Source organism: Ovis canadensis, chromosome 18 (genome assembly GCF_042477335.2).
Source record: "Ovis canadensis isolate MfBH-ARS-UI-01 breed Bighorn chromosome 18, ARS-UI_OviCan_v2, whole genome shotgun sequence".
Classification (NCBI taxonomy): domain Eukaryota; kingdom Metazoa; phylum Chordata; class Mammalia; order Artiodactyla; family Bovidae; genus Ovis; species Ovis canadensis.
The window spans coordinates 76,295,989-76,314,372 of NC_091262.1; the positions used below are offsets into that span (position 1 = coordinate 76,295,989).

Consider the following 18,384-nt stretch of genomic DNA (forward strand, 5'->3'; position numbering starts at 1 on the left):
TCTTTCTTTCTTGTATGCGTGTGAAGTTTGAGAGGATATACTAGGGTGTGGAGTAATGGAATAAAAGGCAAACTTAATCCTATTTTGACATCAAGCCTTCACTTCATTTTGCTAGAATTGGTTTGAAAAACAAAACAAACCTTTGCTTGGCTAAGCACCCAACTTGCCAATTTGTAGATCTCTATGGAGGTGTGCACATAGAGAATGGCTCGCTTTATCCAGGGACTCTTGGGAAAATTTCAAGTGATATTCTTTTATGAGCTGCTCGGTGTCACGTACCATCTCAGACAAGTTACATCCAAAGACCAGTTATGTCCTAGGCCTGCAGCCAGGCTCTTTGTATCCATATGTCAGTGGAAAAAGGGGATAAATGATGAGCAGTCAAGACAGACATATGGGGGGAATGATTTCTATTTTGGGTGTGTGTGTACTCAGTTGCTCAGTCAGGGTCCAACTCTTTGCAGCCCCATGGACTGTAGCCCGCCAGGCTCCTTTGTCCATGAGATTCTCTGGGCAAGAATACTGGAGTGGGTTGCCATTTCCTTCTCCAGGGGATCTTCCAGGGACCCAGGGATGGAAATCGTGTCTCTAGCGGCTCCTGCATTGTCAGGCGGATTCTTTACCACTAAGCCACCCGAATAATTTCTTGTGCATCCTAAAGGATGATCATTATACTGAGAGATGTTAATGAAACAGAAATGGATTTTGTTGTCATGTAGCTGGATGGCCTTGGCAAGCCGGTCTTCACTCAGCTCTTCAGTGTCCCCATCTTTAAAGTGAAGCCAGTGGCAATTTCTGCCTGTGAGGCTGTTGTGAGAGGTCGGTGTGACCATGAGCATCCCACCTGCATATATCAGGTACTCACCAAAGAGAAATCAGGGAAAAGAAAAATGCAAGCGTAGTTATCATTAACCCAGTGAAGGGCTCCATGTGACTATAGCACTTGTGATTCTAATTCACAGCCATCCTGGTGACTTTTCCCATGTGTGAACTTCCACAGCCCAGGGATCGTACTTGGGCTGTGAAAGTAAGAAAATAAGAAACTCATCACAACACCGTCATACTGAATATCTAGGCGTCATGGTCTAAACATCTTTTCTCACCGATAGTTAGAGGTGTTGGAGGTTTGAGAGGAGGACCAACCTGCCCACGCTCACACGCTGAGTAGGAAATGAGTCATAGTTGAAGCCAAAGCCAACAAAAGTCTGGTCCTGTGTTCTGGGTACCACACCACACTGCTCCTCATCCTGTCCCTCAGGGGACTGGTGAGTGGATTCCCTGAGATGATGCTTGCAAGTCAGCTGACAGAGGACCAGCTGCTGCCTATACCTACCAGGCATTCTTCCAGGCACGGTTACTGGGCACACAGTATGGGCCAGGATCTCTGTGGGCACTGGGGAGTAGAGCTGAATAAATCCCCATCATATTTTAAAAGATTCTATAACCCAGCGGAGAGAAGTCTGTGTAGACAAGCAAATGAAGCGTATACAGTGCGGACCGGGGAAAGGATGCTTTCTGTGCTCCCAACCACCTCATCTTTTCTCCTGTCTAGATCACTCTCCTGCATCTCAAACTTCTTGTTAGATCTTGGCTTGGACAGAACCTTCAACTTTCATGTCCCGTTTAACTCAGAGGGTAAAGAGTTTGCCTGCAATGCGGGAGACCTGGATTCAGTCCCTGGGTCAGGAAGATGCCCTGGAGAAGGGAATGGCAACCCACTCCAGTATTCTTTCCTAGAGAAGCAATGGACAGAGGAGCCTGGTGGGCTACACCAGGGGTGTAGCCACGGGGTCACAAAGAGTTGGACATAACCGAGCGACTTTCACACACTTGACTTTACCCACAGCATTCTGTTTACTTACATTCCTACACCTACTGAAGCCCTTCGGCCAGGAAGTCTTCTTCCTTCCTGAAATTCCAGTGAGCAGCTACACAGCCCACTTCTGAACATACACATGACCTTTTGGTCCTACAGTTGCTTTATATCTCAGTCTTGGCTTATTTTCATGGTTGTATTGACAGTGTAAGGTTATAAAACTCAAGAGTTCCATTTATCCCAGCAGAGTCATCAGCACACAGTAGGCAGTTAGCAGGTGTGTTTTGATTGACCAGCTCTGAAGCCTCCTGAAAGTGAATCAAGGCGGGAAATGCAACTCTGGAGAGCCAGGAGCTGGGACTGCAGAGCCTAGCCGGTCAGAGCGCACTATCCCCAACAGTTTGTGTGCCTAACAGGTTCCCTGAGATGCGATCAATGAGTCAGATCCAAGAGAGCCTTCAGGACTCTGGGTGAGCCCGGTTCAGTTGGTTGTAAGGTGAAAGGCAAGGGCAAGCTTGCTGTGTGCTTGAAACAGAATTCATCAACACAGCCTCTCCTGATGAGCAGACCAGCTCTGTGTTGGAATAGAATGTGGAAACAGTCTCCTCTGACTAAGTGGCCAAAAAGATAGGGTTGTGTTTGCTGGTTTGGGTCAGATTTGATAGCAGATCCCCTCTTTGCCCTTATTGATTGATGGATGTGTTTTACCAATTCATTCACCACATAAGGCTGCAAGTCGTCCTGGTGAATCTCTGAGTATCAATCTCCATCAAGGGAACAAAGAACACTCTCATGTGAGTGAAACTCGCATGAAACATTTGCTTCCATCAGCTATGACCCTGTTTGTTCTTTATACTAGACTCAATATATTCACCATCTGGGCACTGATTCATTTGAAAGGGGGAGATCTGATGACTTCACCATCAGCCTGGTCCCTAGGAAGCACAGAGGTGTGGTGCCAGCTCAGAGTCTTGATGGTTCTGCTTATACCCCAACCAAAAGAAAGATCTACATGATTTCTTTTTTTAATTGAAGTATAGCAGCTTTACAATGTTGTGTTAGATTTTGGTGTCCAGCAAAGCGATTCAGTCATGCATACGTATATCTATTCTTTCCATGTTCTTTCCCTTTATAGTTTATTACAGGGTATTGAAGCTAGTTCCCTGTGCTTTACAGTAGGGCGGTGTTGTTTATCTATTTTATAGATAGTAGTTTGCGTCCGCTAATCCCAAACTCTTAATTTATCGCTCTTCCACCCCTTTCCCCCTTTGGTAAACTTAAGTTTGTTTTCTGTGGCTGTGAGTCTGTTTCTGTTTCATAAATAAGTTCACTGGTGTCACATTTTAAATTCCACATGTAAGTGATATCATATTGGTGCTTGTCTTGACGTAAGAAAGATCTAGACTAATGTTGACGCCTAGAGATCATGGAGGTCCCTTTGGTGTGAGAGCAGTGAGTATGTTCACAGATCTGGGTGGAGGGCATATATTGAATATATTCCATTTGAAAGGTTCCTCTGGGCAACAATAAAACTCCAGGAAGGAGTTTCTTCCTTGTTTCCATTCACTTAGCACAATCTGCTTACATGGCAGATGTGTCAGGAACCATGTGGAGGGTTAATGAGGAATTAATTTATAGGGCAGTGCCTCTGTCTTTAAGATACTCAGGTTGCCCAGCAAGCTTGCGATGACCATACTCCATACAATAAAGGAGGGTTTAACCAAGATCCGTGAGGTATGGAATGGCTTAGGCTTCGAGGTCAGACAGATGCTGGGTCCCAAACCCAGACTTACCCTAATTTAGCTATTTGTCCTTGGGTTTAGTTTTGCTCCCCAAATCTTTCCTTTTTATTCCTTTCCTCTTTTTTAATCCAAATAATTATTAATTTGAGATTTTTTTCTTTTGTAACATGTAATAGTGGGTAGAGTGTGCCAAGCACTTAGCACCCAACTTAACACCTAATACTTGCTAAACACCTGTGGGTGTTATTGTTACCATCATGTTTTATTATTGATACTTTCATCACCGCCATCATCATTGTCATCTCTATTTAGTGGATGAGAAAAGGCTTCATGGTAGAGGAAAAATCAAGTAACATTTTGAAAACCAGGCAAGGATTGTCAAGGTGCCTGAAGGCAGAATCACAACCCAGAGAGAAGAGTGCAAAGACTCAACAGTGTGATGGGGTGGGTGGGAGGACTGGGCTACTTTATGGGATCGGCAACTACTGAAATGCTGGGAAAAGATGAATTTCTGGATGAACGGGGGCCAAAGGGGTTAGAAATATAGACCCTTAAAGAACTGAGTTGTAGCCTAATAGATGATGATCAAACCATGAGACATCTCAAATGGGATGGCAAGAAAGTAAGGAGAAGTGACTGATGACATTGGACCGAAGCTTAGCATGCTGGGCAGAGTGGACACTGGGTTGGAGGAAACCGGGAGATAAGCTCATCTAGAGAGATCAGACAGAAATGGTACTTAAGGAAGGCACTCAGTACTAGAAGCAGCCAACCATCAGAAATGCAAGACAGGTGGCTGAGGTTTATCTCTAAAGGTCATGAGATGGTCCCCTTGCCCCGTTGCACTCTGAAAAGGCTGTTTTCTTCTTTAGCTCTTGAAGCAATTAAAAAGCTGCAATTTGGATTTTTACTTGCAAAGGAAACTATGCGTGCAGAGCTGACAGCATTCCTGTCAGATTTAAAATACGGATTCTTTCTTCTGATCTCTCAGTTTGATGGCCATAAGTGAGCTGAATTCCACAGAGCTAAGAGAACCTTAGCTTCCAAGATCAGCTCCCTTCTAGCTAATGGCATCTGTCAGTCCAGATCTTTTAGAAAGGCTGAAAGAATAATTTGGGGGAAACGAAAAGGAAAACAAATATATAGTATAGAATTTCTTCTTCTAGTAATAGATCCTCTGGTTCTACCGGAAAGATTTTAATTTAAACATAGACAGCCTCAACTTTTCAGGAACATTTCTGCTGTGTCATGTAACAAATTCCTGAAAACTGTTTCTAGTTTTTTTTCAGAACTACTGCTAGAAATATAGAGATGAAAAATTAGTGTCCCTGCCCTTTGAGGGCCAGAGTCCAACCCAAGACACCGGAATGAAAGTGGCTGAATGAAGATGACACAGCAATAGCAGCGGGAGCTCAGAGAAGCAGCTTCATCTGCCTGGGAAAGGAAGGCAGGGAAGAGCTTTTGTACGTGGGTAAAGAAAGCCTTCTATCCCATAGTGGTGAAGATACATCTGCCATATGGAGACCATATTTTTGAATCAAAATTGGGATAGATTATCTGACACTAGCTCTGTCGATGGGACAGAATATTTGAAATCAAGGCTGTCCAAAGAAACCCAAGACATATGGCCACCATAACCAATCATTATCGTGCTTACGGGGCCGTGGTTTGATCCACAGAATAACCAAAGCCAGGATTCGGGCAGATGATTTATGTTAATACTTAACTGCAGATGTGTAAGAACTATATTTCCTGACCTTATCTATCAGAATAGGCAAAGGCTAGTGTACTAACAAATTCATAGCCTCCTAAACAAAGCCAGGCATACCAGAATGTTAGAATGACAAGGCTGGAAATACCTTTAGTGACCACCGGGTTTAAACTTCAGCCCTCTGCAATGGCTGGAAAGACTGAGGCTCATTCCTCAAAAGCATGTATCTGCCAAGGGACAGAGCTGGCACTCCGTGTGGTCCAAAGCCCACTGAGGTATTGCACTTCTTTAGGGTCGAATTTGGGGATACACCAGAAAATCCCATGAATTATGAGAAACCCCAAAACACTGGTCTGGGCCCCACAAAATTGACATTTAGTAGGCTACCACCTTGTCAAACAACCAGGCTGCCATATTTGATGATCTTGAACTCAGATCTCTCCAGGATATTGATGAGGCTCCCAAGCTAAATGTCAATACCAGGCCATTTACGATGCCAAAGAAGTGGTTGTGACAAAAGTTAGCAATGTCAAAGAGCCCAGGGTACCCAGTCCTCTCATATTTTGCTGACAATCCTCCATTGGTGATGAGGCGGTACAGAAAGGAGGCTCATCACAAAAAAGCAGGGGTATTTCGTTATGAGCATTCAGGAGTTAGGAGTTCAGTCTCTGCTGGGCAAGCAGAAGGTCAAAAGTCCATAGGTTTCTCTCCAAGATGGCCCCAGGGAGGTCTGGGAACCCACTTGGTAACTGAATCCACTGATCTCTAAACTTTTTGACTCAGGAAGAGGCTGAGCTCTAGAACTGCAAACTTTCAAGTAACACTGGAAGGATAGACTACTCACTTCAGTATTCCTGGGCTTCCCTCATAGCTCAGTCGGTAAAGAATCTGTCTGCAATGTAGAATTGGGTTCTGTCCCTGGGTTGGGAAGACCCCCTGGAGGAGGGCATGGCAACCCACTCCAGTATCTTGCCTGCAGAATCCTCATGGACAGAGGAGCCTGGGGGGCCTACAGTCCATGGGGTTGCACAGAGTTGGACAAGACTGAAGGACTAAGTACCTTCACTGCTGCTGCTGCTAAGTCACATCAGTCATGTCTGACTCTGTGTGACCCCATAGACAGCAGCCCACCAGGCTTACCCATCCCTGGGATTCTTCAGGCAAGAACACTGGAGTGGGTTGCCATTTCCTTCTCCATTGCGTGAAAGTGAAAAGTGAAAGTGAAGTCGCTCAGTCGTGTCCGACTCTTCGCGACCCCATGGACTGCAGCCCACCAGGCTCCTCCATCCATGGATTTTCCAGGGAAGAGTACTGGAGTGGGGTGCCATTGCCTTCTCTGAAGTACCTTCACGGCCCTCCAAAAATGCAGGATGCCACCTAGCATGTGAGAAGTGTAGACAGAGAAGTGGCTTTCTGTCTGGGGCTGAAACTGGAGCCGATTATACAGAGTGAAGTAAGCCAGAAAGAAAAACACCAATACAGTATACTAACACATATATATGGAATTTAGGAAGATGGCAATGACGACCCTGTATACAAGACAGGGAAAGAGACACAGATGTGTATAACGGACTTTTGGACTCAGAGGGAGAGGGAGAGGGTGGGATGATTTGGGAGAATGACATTCTAACATGTATACTATCATGTGAATTGAATCGCCAGTCTATGTCTGACGCAGGATGCAGCATGCTTGGGGCTGGTGCATGGGGATGACCCAGAAAGATGTTATGGGGAGGGAGGTGGGAGGGGGGTTCATGTTTGGGAATGCATGTAAGAATTAAAGATTTTAAAATTTAAAAAATAAAAAACCAAATGCAACCACAAAAAAAAATAATAAAAAAAATAAAAAATAAAATGCATGGCAGACATTCTCCTCCTAGTGTGGGTCTGGACTGGAGGAATGGTAATTAACAAGGATAAGTGGCGTGGTCTGCGCTCGGGCTACGTGTGTCTTCCTCTGGACTTCCAGAGCAATTCCACCTGGGGGCTGCAGATCTATTTGTGGGCCTGTGGTCCAGGCTGGAATCCACCAGGGCTTTTTGTCTTGTTTTTGTTTTCCTTTCCCCTTCTTTTCTCTTTTCTTCTTTCCTTTGCTTCACATTCTTTTGTTTCCATTGCTGCCTCTCTGGGCTGACACATACTAGTGACTCTAGGTATACATCTTTCTTTGCCTAGATGCTGTCAGGCTCTAAGTTGCCCTCTCGATATGATTATTTTTATCCAGCCCTCCATAGATCCTCTCATCCATTCACCTACCCATCCATTTATCTTACCATCCACCCAGCCAGGCATGTGTTTATTTTTCCCTTCACGTCAAATCAGCAAGTATTTCCTGAATCAAAGATAATTGTCAAAGACCCATGAAATCCCCTTTTCTAACAAAGATAAATATGACCTAGACCTTGAATTGGGCTTCCCTGGTGGCTCAGTGGTAAAGAATTTGCATGCCAATGTACCAGATGCAGGAGACACATATTTGATCCATGGGTTGGAAAGATCTCCTGGGGAAGATTATTTCTTGCCTGGGAAATCCCATAGACAGAGGAGCCTGGTGGGCTACAATCCATAGGGGTCACAAAAGAGATGGACATAACTTACTGATTAAAAAACAATAGACCTTGAATTAAAGATATCACTTACAATCTAGGAAGTCGACTTGTAATTACGTCTTAAGTGCTATAAGGGCTTGATCAGTGCTTGATAAGAGAAGTGTTTAGGATATATACTGTTCAGCCTTTCATTGAGCAGGAGTTGGCCATTTGAAGGGGAGGCGGGGGTGGGGGAGTGAGGCAGGAAACACTAAGTTGAGGGTTGGTAAGGCAAAAGCACAGAAACAAGAAAAGCAACCAATAGCTGGATATTTCTAGAGGAGGAAATGTGAGGTGGAGGCTGATAGTACCCAAACTGCAGACCTAAAAAGGGTCCAAGTCAGAGCAAAAAATTGAAGCTACTAACCTTTCTGACAAGTATGGATTTTAGGCCTCATCCCATCATCCCACATCTAGGGTGACCAATGGCCCTGGTCCCCCAGGACTAAAGAGATTCTGAAGATACAGGATTTTCATTTTCAAAACCAATGCAGTTTCAGACAAACTCAAATGATGTGTGCGGTAGGAAGACTAATGTCCCCAAAGATGGTCAAATCCTCATTTTCCAAACCTGTAAATCTGTTGCCTTCATGGCCAAAAAAAGGAAAAGAAAAACTTTGCAGATGCCATTATTATACATTAGAATTTTGAAATGGGGAGATTAACCTGAACTACCCTGGGGGCTCAGTGTAACCACCAGCATCCTGAGAAGGGAAAGAGGAAGGAGGCTCCAAGTCAGAGGAGATGTGATGCTGGACGCAGAGGTCAAATGACGTGATTACTAGAAGCAGCCACAAGCCAAGGACTGTGGACCATCTATAGCGACTGGAAAAAACCTTCTCCTCCAGAGCCTCCAGAGGCCCATAGCCATTCTGACATCTAGATTTTGGCCTTGTTAGAACCATTTGGCACTCCTGGCCTCCAAAACTATAAGAGAATAAGCGTGTGCTGCTTTAAACCACTGAGTTTATGGTAATTTGTCACAGTAGCAATGGAAAACTGATATACTTTATTGCCCAAATGATATGTCTAAAAGATGGCTGCAGGTGGTGCCTTGAGGATTTTCCATGGCCACTGAGCAGACCCTGGTTTCTCTCCAAATAACATTATTTTGTTAAGTACAGGAGGTATTGTAGGAAAGAACCAGAACACCTTGAAAAGCCATCTATTTATTGATCACCCTGGCATGGTGGGAGGGCTGGAGTGGGATTCAGGATGCTTTAGTGTCTGTCTGGTTCTGTCTTTCCTGTCTCTGTGAGCTTGGCTCACTTCCCTGGACCCTCTGGTTCTTCTTTACATAAGCCACCTGCCCCGATAGCTCAGAGCTCAGGTAGTAAAGAATCTGCCTGCAATGTAGGAGACCTGGGTTTGATCCCTGGGTTGGGAAGATCCCCTAGAGAAGGGAATGGCTGCACACTCAATATTCTGGTCTGGAGAATTCCATGAACTGCATAGTTCATGGGGTTGCAAAGAGTTTGGCACGACTAAGCGACTTTCACAAAACAAATTAAATGATATAGATTTATCAGTTCAAATTTAAGAAGCTTTTACATATTATTAAGTGACCATGCATTTATAATATATTTTTGGCAAGGCATATATTTTCAGGGAAAGGCAACATTACCCCTAAAATGGGCTAAAGTTGTTTCTTGGGGGAGTAGAGAAATTTCACTATACATTGAAAGCACAAGCATATAGATGGTACATAAACAAGTATTCTTTGGAACTCTGCATTCAGATGCTTATATCTTTCCTTTTCTCCTTTGCTTTTCACTACTCTCCTTTTCGCAGCTATTTGTAAGGCCTCCCCAGACAGCCATTTTGCTGTTTTGCATTTCTTTTCCATGGGGATGGTCTTGATCCCTGTCTCCTGTACAATGTCATGAACCTCAGTCCATAGTTCATCAGGCACTCTATCTATCAGATCTAGACCCTTAAATTTATTTCTCACTTCCACTGTATAATCATAAGGGAATTGATTTAGGTCATACCTGAATAGGCTAGTGGTTTTCCCTACTTTCTTCAATTTAAGTCTGAATTTGGCAATAAGGAGCTCATGATCTGAGCCACAGTCAGCTCCTGATCTTGTTTTTGCTGACTGTATAGAGCTTCTCCATCTTTGGCTGCAAAGAATATAATCAATCTGATTTTGGTGTTGCCCATCTGGTGATGTCCATGTGTAAAATCTTCTCTTGTGTTGTTGGAAGAGGGTGTTTGCTATGATCAGTGCATTCTCTTGGCAAAACTCTATTAGCCTTTACCAAGGCTATGGTTTCTCCAGTGGTCATGTATGGATGTGAGAGTTGGACTCTGAAGAAAGCTGAGTGCTGAGGAATTGATGTTTTTGAACTGTGGTGTTGGAGAAGACTCTTGCGAGTCCCTTGGACTGCAAGGAGATCCAAACAGCCCATTCTGAAGGAGATCAGCCCTGGTTGTTCTTTGGAAGGAATGATGCTAAAGCTGAAACTCCAGTACTTTGGCCACCTCATGTGAAGAGTTGACTCACTGGAAAAGACTCTGATGCTGGGAGGGATTGGGGGCAGGAGGAGAAGGGGACGACAGAGGATGAGATGGCTGGATGGCATCACTGACTCAATGGACGTGAGTCTGAGTGAACTCCGGGAGATGGTGATGGACAGGGAGGCCTGGCGTGCTGCGATCCATGGGGTCGCAAAGAGTCAGACACGACTGAGCAACTGAACTGAATTGAACTGAAATAAGTATTCAATATACGGTAGTATCAATATTTCATGGGGGGCAATTAGAAAAAAAGTCTCTGAGTATTTTAATGAAAATAAACAATATTGAGAACCACCTATCTAGTGAATGCATACCGCATATTGCTATCCATTGACACGCATACACTGTTATATTTAAAAGAGATAAACAACAAAGTCCGAATGTATAGCACAGGGAATGCTGCTCCTATACCCTAATAACCTAAGTGGGACAAGAATTTGAAAAAAATAGATACGTGCGTGTATTACGGAATCATTCTGCTGTACACCTGGCATCAATTATACTCCAACATAAAATCAAAATTTTTTTAAAAAATCCCATGGTAAAGAAATACACGTATGTGTAGAAATGAATCACTTTGCTGTACATTTGAAACACAATATTAGTATCAAATAAGCTCAATATAAAATTTTAAACAATAAGTTTTTCAAATGGCACTGGGGAAGATGATGGAGCAGACAAGCTGAGGAACGTTATGGAGTTAAGCTGATTTAATTTTATTTAGTTTAATTTTATTCTTCCACATAGCTATGTGGTCCCCACCCCTCTGAGCTTGGTCTCTTTATCTGGGAGAGAAAGAATCCACCTATGATTGCTGTTTGCGATGGTGGTGGTGGTTTAATCGCTCAGTTGGGTCTGACTCTTGCAACTCCATGGACTCTAGCCCACCAGGCTCCTCTGCCCATGGGATTCTCCAGGCAAGAACACTGGAGTGGGCTGCCATTTCCTTCTCCAATGCGTGAAAGTGAAAAGTGAAAGTGAAGTCGCTCAGTCGTGTCCATAGCCAGTGACAAAGAGAAGGTTCATGGAGTGCCTTGGGCTTCCCTTGTAGCTCATTTGGCAAAGAATCTGTCTGCAATGCAGGAGACATGGGTTCAGTCCCTGGGTTGGGAAGATCCCCTGGAGAAGGAAATGACAACCGACACAAGTATTCTCTCCTGGAGAATCCCATGGACAGAAGCCTGGCAGGCTACAGTACATGGGGTCACATGGACAGAACTTAGTGATTAAACCACCACGGGGTGCTTTGCCCAACCTCCCCCTGCTGGTCACTCCCAGTACTGCCACATACCCAGGGGTTCTGCTTATCAGTTCAGTTCAGTCGCTCAGTCGTGTCTGACTCTTTGTGACCCCATGGACTGCATCACACCAGGCCTCCCTGTCCATCACCAACTCCTGGAGTTTACCCAAACTCATGTCCATTGAGTCGGTGATGCCATCCAACCATCTCATCCTCTGTTGTCCCCTTCTCCTCCTGTTTTCAATCTTTCCCAGCCTCAGGGTCTTTTCAAACGATTCAGTTCTTCGCATCAGGTGGCCAAAGTATTGGAGTTTCAGCTTCAGCATCAGTCCTTCCAATGAATATTCAGGACTGATTTCCTTTAGGATGGACTGGTTGGATCTCCTTGCAGTCCAAGGGACTCTCAAGAGTCTTCTCCAACAGCACAGTTCCAAAGCATCGATTATGAACTCATCCAATTTCAGCTGAGGGTTCAGTACAGAGGGTTTGTTTTGCTTGATAGCCTCATATTATTACTGTTTTGTCCACATCAATACCTCTTTTGCTTCCGAAGACAGACTTTGTGTGGAATCATCCTTGCCTATACTAAGAAGTGATATTTTGTGGCTTGTTGCTGTTAAAATAATGATATCGAGTCCTGACATAGAGTTCCCTTTGTGGATACCCACTGTAGTAAAATACATGTCTGGAACCAATGTTGGGGGGATAGAAAGGCATCTGAAGGGCATATTTTTCTTCTTTAATCTGATGACCACTATGGATTGTAATTCATCCTGTTTCCCCCTTTGCTCAGGCTGTCAGGGAACTCAAACCCAAATCTGTGTTATGTCCCTAACGTCTGTGCAGGATTTTCCTTCTTTTATTTCTACACTTTATGTATTTTCACTTCTCTCTTCTGCTGCTTCTCTATCCTTCCTGGAACCGTGATACACTGATTTTCTCTCTGAGCAACTAACACAGCTTTCCCTCCTGGCAGAAGACTAGCACTGTTCTTGCCATTCAATCTCATTTCTGACTCCATCAAAGGCTATAGATCTGCCTTTCCTCACCAGCATCAATGTCACACTTAGATTGTGACACAGAAGTGTCACAATGGCTTAGAAGATGCCACTGAGATCTTGCTTTTTAACTTGACATTTACCTTTGAGGATGAACTACCCAAAGATGTGTGCTAAGTCTCCGCAGTCCTGTCAGACTCTTTATGATCCCATGGACTGTAACCTGCCAGGCTCCTCTGTCCATGGGATTCTCCAGGAAAGAACACTAGAGTGGGTTGCCATGCCCTCCTCCTAGGGGTCTTACTGATCCAGAGACAGAACAAAACCCTCATCTCTCACATCTCTTGCATTGGCAGGTGGGTTCTTTACCACTAGTGCCACTTTGGAATGAAGTGAAGTCACATCCGACTCTTTGTGACCCCATGGACTATACAGTCCATGGAGTTCTCCAGGCCAGAATACTGGAGTGGGTAGCCATTTCCTTCTGAACCCAGGGATCAAACCCAGATCTCCTGCACTTCAAGTGAATTCTTTACCAGCTGAACCACAAGGGAACCCCAAACTCCCCTAAACTCACAAGAATGGGAATCTTGCATGATACCACTATACCAGCGGCACTTAAAAGAAAATGCTGGAATTAACTCCAGGAACTCAAGTCTGGCTTAAAGTTCAGACCAACAAATATATCTTGACCACTTAACATGGGTGCTTTTCAAGCAGAACCGAACAGACCCTCTAGTTCTGAGCCTACAGTCTAGCTGGGGCGGCTGGCAGGAAAGCCGTCCAATGCGGTCTCATGAGCAGCATAGCAAGAGAGGTACCAGGTACTCTGGGAGCACAGTGGCAATGCCCGCTTCCAGCCAGAGAGAAGCAGGCCACACTTCCTGGAGCTCCCCTCCCAACCCCTAGGCATTTGGGCTGAATTAAAAAAAAAAAGAGGAAGTTAAAAATTCATGGCTACATAAAAATCTGCACACCAATGTTTATAGCAGGTTCATTGATCACTGTCCCCTGGAGAAGGAAATGGAAACCTGCTCCACTATTCTTGCCTGGAAAATCCTTTGGACAGAGGAGCCTTGAGGGCTACAGTCCATGAGGTCACAAGAGTTGGACAAGACTAAGCACACACACTTTCTTATTTTTGCTTTATTGATCACTGCTAAAAGCTAGAAGCAATCAAGCTGTCCTTCAATAGGTTAATGGATAAATAAAACCATGGTACATCTGTACACTGGAATATTATTTGTCAATGAAAAGAAATGAGCTATCAAGCCTTGAAAAGACATGGAGAAACTGCGAATGCATATTTCTCGGTGAAGGAAGCCAACCTGAAAAGGCTAAATCCTGGATGGTTCCAACTATCTGACATTCTAGAAAAGGCAAGACTATGGAGATGATAGAAAGATCAGTGGTTGCCAAGGTTTGGTGGCATGGAGTGAGAGATCAGAACAAAATAGAACACAGACAGGAATAAAAAGGAAGTCACAAAGAAAGAACGTTCCAGTTGTTGGCCAAGGTGTGAACCAAGACATAATTCTGTACAAACACAGAGCCCACTTCCATCATAACAGGAAGCGCTATGTTGTAGGAAGTAAAATATAAGGGAGGGATAACCCACGTGACCCATCTTGGAAGCTGCTTTCCAGAAGGCCTCACTGAAGAAGACCAGTTTTCTTTGGATGGAGATGTGGTAAACTGTGGAGCAGGACTAAGCAGCATTTGCTATGGTGAAGGGAGAGCGAGGGGCTTCCCAGGAGCCATGCCATACGGCCTGAGGATGCCCGGCCATCCAAGGACACAGAACAAAGAGACCCAGAAGACCCAGATTCCTGGGGACATGATTGAGCCTCTTGATCAAGCCTCACCTGAAGTCAGAAGCCCCTGGCCTGTTCAGAAAACACTGAGTCAATAAATTTAATTCACGGAAAGGTATAACAGATGTGTGACCCTGTGTATACATACAGTCAGCCATAGAAAACTTTTTTGCCTCTTTAGATAGGGGTTAGATATTGGGTTGGCCAAAAAGTCCATTTGAGTTTTTCCATGAGAGTGAAAGTGTTAGTCACTTAGTCATGTCCGACTCTTTATGACCCCATGGACAGTAGCCCACCAGGCTCCTCTGCTCCAGGCAAGAATAGTGGAGTGGGTAGCCATTTCCTCCTTCATGGGATCTTCCCAACCCAGGGATCAAACCCAGGTTTCCCACATTGTGAGTAGATTCTTTACCGTCTGAGCCACTAGGCCATAAGATGTTACAAAAAACATGAATGATGGTTTTGGTCAACACAATACAACTCTGTTTTATCACTTGTTATCATTTGCTTGCTAATCACCCACATCAGTTTCGGGAGCTGAAATGAGGTGGCCATCAGCAGCCTCGTGGTTGGGTTTGTAGCTTCATCTGCATTCATTCACTTGCATTCATTCTCCGTGGGAGAACTCCTTACAGTTTATCAGGAGCCCTGAAGTCAAACAGCTGATTAGGTTAAGGGCTGTCCACACCTGAGCACAGAGCCAACCCCACCCTGCCCTTCCCAACCCCCGGTCCCAGGGACTATTTCTTTTGCTGTGTTCACAGGTGGGTTTTTAACAAAATTAGTAATGAGATCTCATCTCCAAATCCCTTCTCCCTGGTGAGTTCACTGCAGGGAATCAGCTGGTCTGCAGAGAGCTCACGTGGCCTGTGTTTTTCAACTGAAGTTGAAACTCTACCTTCTCTCCGCTGTGCCCTCCACCTGCACCACCCCCACACAGACAGAGAACCTTCAACCCGTCTTTTCCTGTTTCACTGAAGAATTTGTCAACAGTGGCTTTGCCCCATCCCCTCTCTGTGTCTCAGACTCCAAGCAGTACCGATTTGCAGATAGTTACAGAGCAGTTACGGAGATGTATCTGTTATGTGGTCTTTTTTAAAGATTGTCACCTTTTGTTTTAATGTTTCTCTCTTCCTTCCTCTTATCCAATAAATGATGTCCAATCTCGCAGCTTCAAGTTAGTTTTCTGATGACAATTACAGGTGATGGAACCACACCGTCTGCTCTGGGGACTGTGACCCTCTCCCAGGTGGACACTTGGCTCCCCCACAACCTGTTCCACCTTGATCAACGAGGTAAGAAATAACTATTCCCCAGACATAGGGCATCTGACTCACAAGGAAAAAAAAAAATATGGGAGGAATAACAGGAAGGGTGTGGATTGTGTTTGGTCTTTTATTTTTTCTTTTCATATTTTATTTGTAGAATTTTAATGACTAAGCAGTAGTGAACCCTTTTGTTTACCTATACTCCAATTTCAATGAATTCTTCTGACTATAATTACCTAATTGTTATATTTTAAATGACTAGACTCATACAGTTTGGAGAAAATTATATCTTAACATGATGGTAACATATAGTAACAAATACTATGTAGGTATGGATTAATCAATAAGCAAATTCAGTTCCTGTGAACTGCAGTTAGTTCTTTAAATTGAACAGGCTTTGATAAAAGGAGGACCAGGGTTTATTGCTACTCTCCCAGGATAAAAATCTACCCCATGAATTGGCTCAGTTCTCCTGTTATTTCTTTATCACACAGGGAAATGACTTAATATTGTTAAGGGTGGTCACTATAAACAGGCTCACTTGTCCTGTTAAAACGAATTTCCTCTTTTCTGCACATCATTACATTTAACATGAAAAAAGTGGTCTAACTGTACACTCAAGCCATTTAATTCTGGAAAGTTCACAGAAGATAAACACCAGAGACACCACTTCTAACAAAAGTGAGAAATGAGATCGTCCCCTCATATGAATGTGGGTAATAGAATCAGGCATTTCAGCTTCTCAAGGTACCTGAGCTGCTTAAGGTGACATCAGTGACCGTCGCATTAGGTGCCACGTTTGCATGCTTCCCCAGGGGCATCACTCCCATCAGCTGGTGTCCTTCCAGCATTGCTGCAGCGTGTAGGCTAGGATGCCCACTCCACACCAACCTGGCTGTGAAGCGTGTAGGATCTTAGCTCCCAGCCAGGGATCGAACCCCTGTTCCCTGCCGTGGAAGTGCAGAGTCCTAGCCTGTGGACCACCAGGGAAGGCCTGAGGAAGCTCAAGTTCTGACAGGTCAGATCACCTGTTGCTTGCCGCTCAGTCGTGACTAACTCTTTCTGACCCCATAGACTGTAGCCCACCAGGCTCCTCTGTCCAATGGAGTTCTCCAGGCAAGGATACTGGAGTGGGGAGCCTTTCCCTCCCTCAGGGCATCTTCTCAACTCAGGGATCAAGCCAGGATCTCCTGCATTAGCAGGCTGATTCTTCGCCATTTGAGCCACCAGGGAAATCCCGTATCACCTGTTGGAGTTACATATTTTGTCAAGATGCTAAGCCAAAGGTGCCCGATGTTTATTCTTTCTCTGTCTCTCCCACTCTATTACATACATCCCTTTTTATTCCTTTTCCCCCTTTGGAGGACTCACACCAAACCTTCCTCACATTCTATTAGGCAAGGCTCATTGGATGAAGGCTGGCAATTGCTTGAACTTCCCCATTTTTGCTGGGGCCCAGGCAGAAGCAGGCATGGACCTCTTGAGACTAGGAGGCCCCAGAACAGGTGAAAAGGGTCCAGGTGAGACCAGAAAGGGAAGGAGGTGAGGCGGCTAATGGACTCCCACCATCCGCCTACCGGGAACCCAGGGGGCCCAGGGGCTTGGAGTTGTTAGCCAGCCTAAAAGAGCATTTTCAGCTATCCCAGGGGACAGCCATTTAGCCAGGACAAATAGGCCATTTACACTGACCATATTTTGTGTTAAAACCAAGGGAATTCCTGGTTCAGCCTACCCCAGCTTTCTTAAGCTCACTGAATAAAGAAGCTAGAGAGGAAACAGGCATCTCTGTGTGGCCTTCGTGACCAGAGAAGATGCAGAGATGTGTTCCCCTAGGGTCCCGGGAAGGGCCTACACTCACGGAAGGAAGGGAGAGGGGGGCACAGAGCAGGAAATGGTCATTGAATGTAAAACAAAAAGGTTGTATTAAGGATGAGGGAGGGCAGAGGAGGCCCACAGGGTGAGACGTAGCCATCAACCACAGAACAGTGTGAAGGCTGGTTTGATGAGGTGATGACTGCCGCCGCGACTCTGGGTGACCACCTGGATAAGCTGGGGCAAGGGTGGTGGTGAAGATGACCCCTACCCAAGGCTAGAAGGCTGCCAAGTGCCAAAGAGTTTTTAGGGCCAAGATGCAAGGGAGAGTAAGAAGGAGAACAAAAGTTTTCATGCAGTGTTCTCCTTAAATTTTAATTTAAATTTCATTTTAAATTGATGTTCTATTTCAAATTATTTTAGAATTAAATTTAAATTAAAAAAAGAATGCCTGTATGCATTTTTAGGGTGATCTTTCTAGGCTCCCCATGGCCTAGATGGAATCACACCTCCTCCAGGAAGTCTTCCTTGATGCTCCACATCTCACTCTCCATTCCTCAGCACTCTCTGGACACTCACAAATTGTATCTTGATTTCAACCTAGACCTTCTGTTTTGATGTGGGGATGATATCTCCAGCTCCACTCTGAGCTGTCAGAGGACAGTATTCTTGCTGTAGAATTCCTCCAATTCCCCTGATAAATTCTGCTCATAACACTCACCAGCTAAATGTATAATTCCTGATGACTAACTTTAAAAATGCTAAATTGCCTGCTAAAAGAAAATAAAAACATCATCTCTTATTATAACATATTTGAAATCTCATTTTCTCTTAACCAAATCTCCTCTTCATTTTTAGTTAAAAAAATAAACTGT

The 18,384-nt window shown here is 44.5% G+C and overlaps 1 long non-coding RNA gene across 2 annotated transcripts in view; it reads left to right on the plus strand.

The window, feature by feature from the left end:
• The first annotated feature begins 15,529 nt into the window (after positions 1-15,529).
• LOC138423309 (uncharacterized) overlaps positions 15,530-18,384 on the plus strand; it is a 62,478-nt gene continuing 59,623 nt past the window's right edge. Inside the window, exon 1 of one of the 2 annotated variants that reach the window (XR_011250223.1) lies at positions 15,530-15,724. This is a non-coding gene — a long non-coding RNA (uncharacterized lncRNA). The remainder of the gene's footprint in view (positions 15,725-18,384) is intronic. The other variant, XR_011250224.1, reaches the window with a different exon arrangement.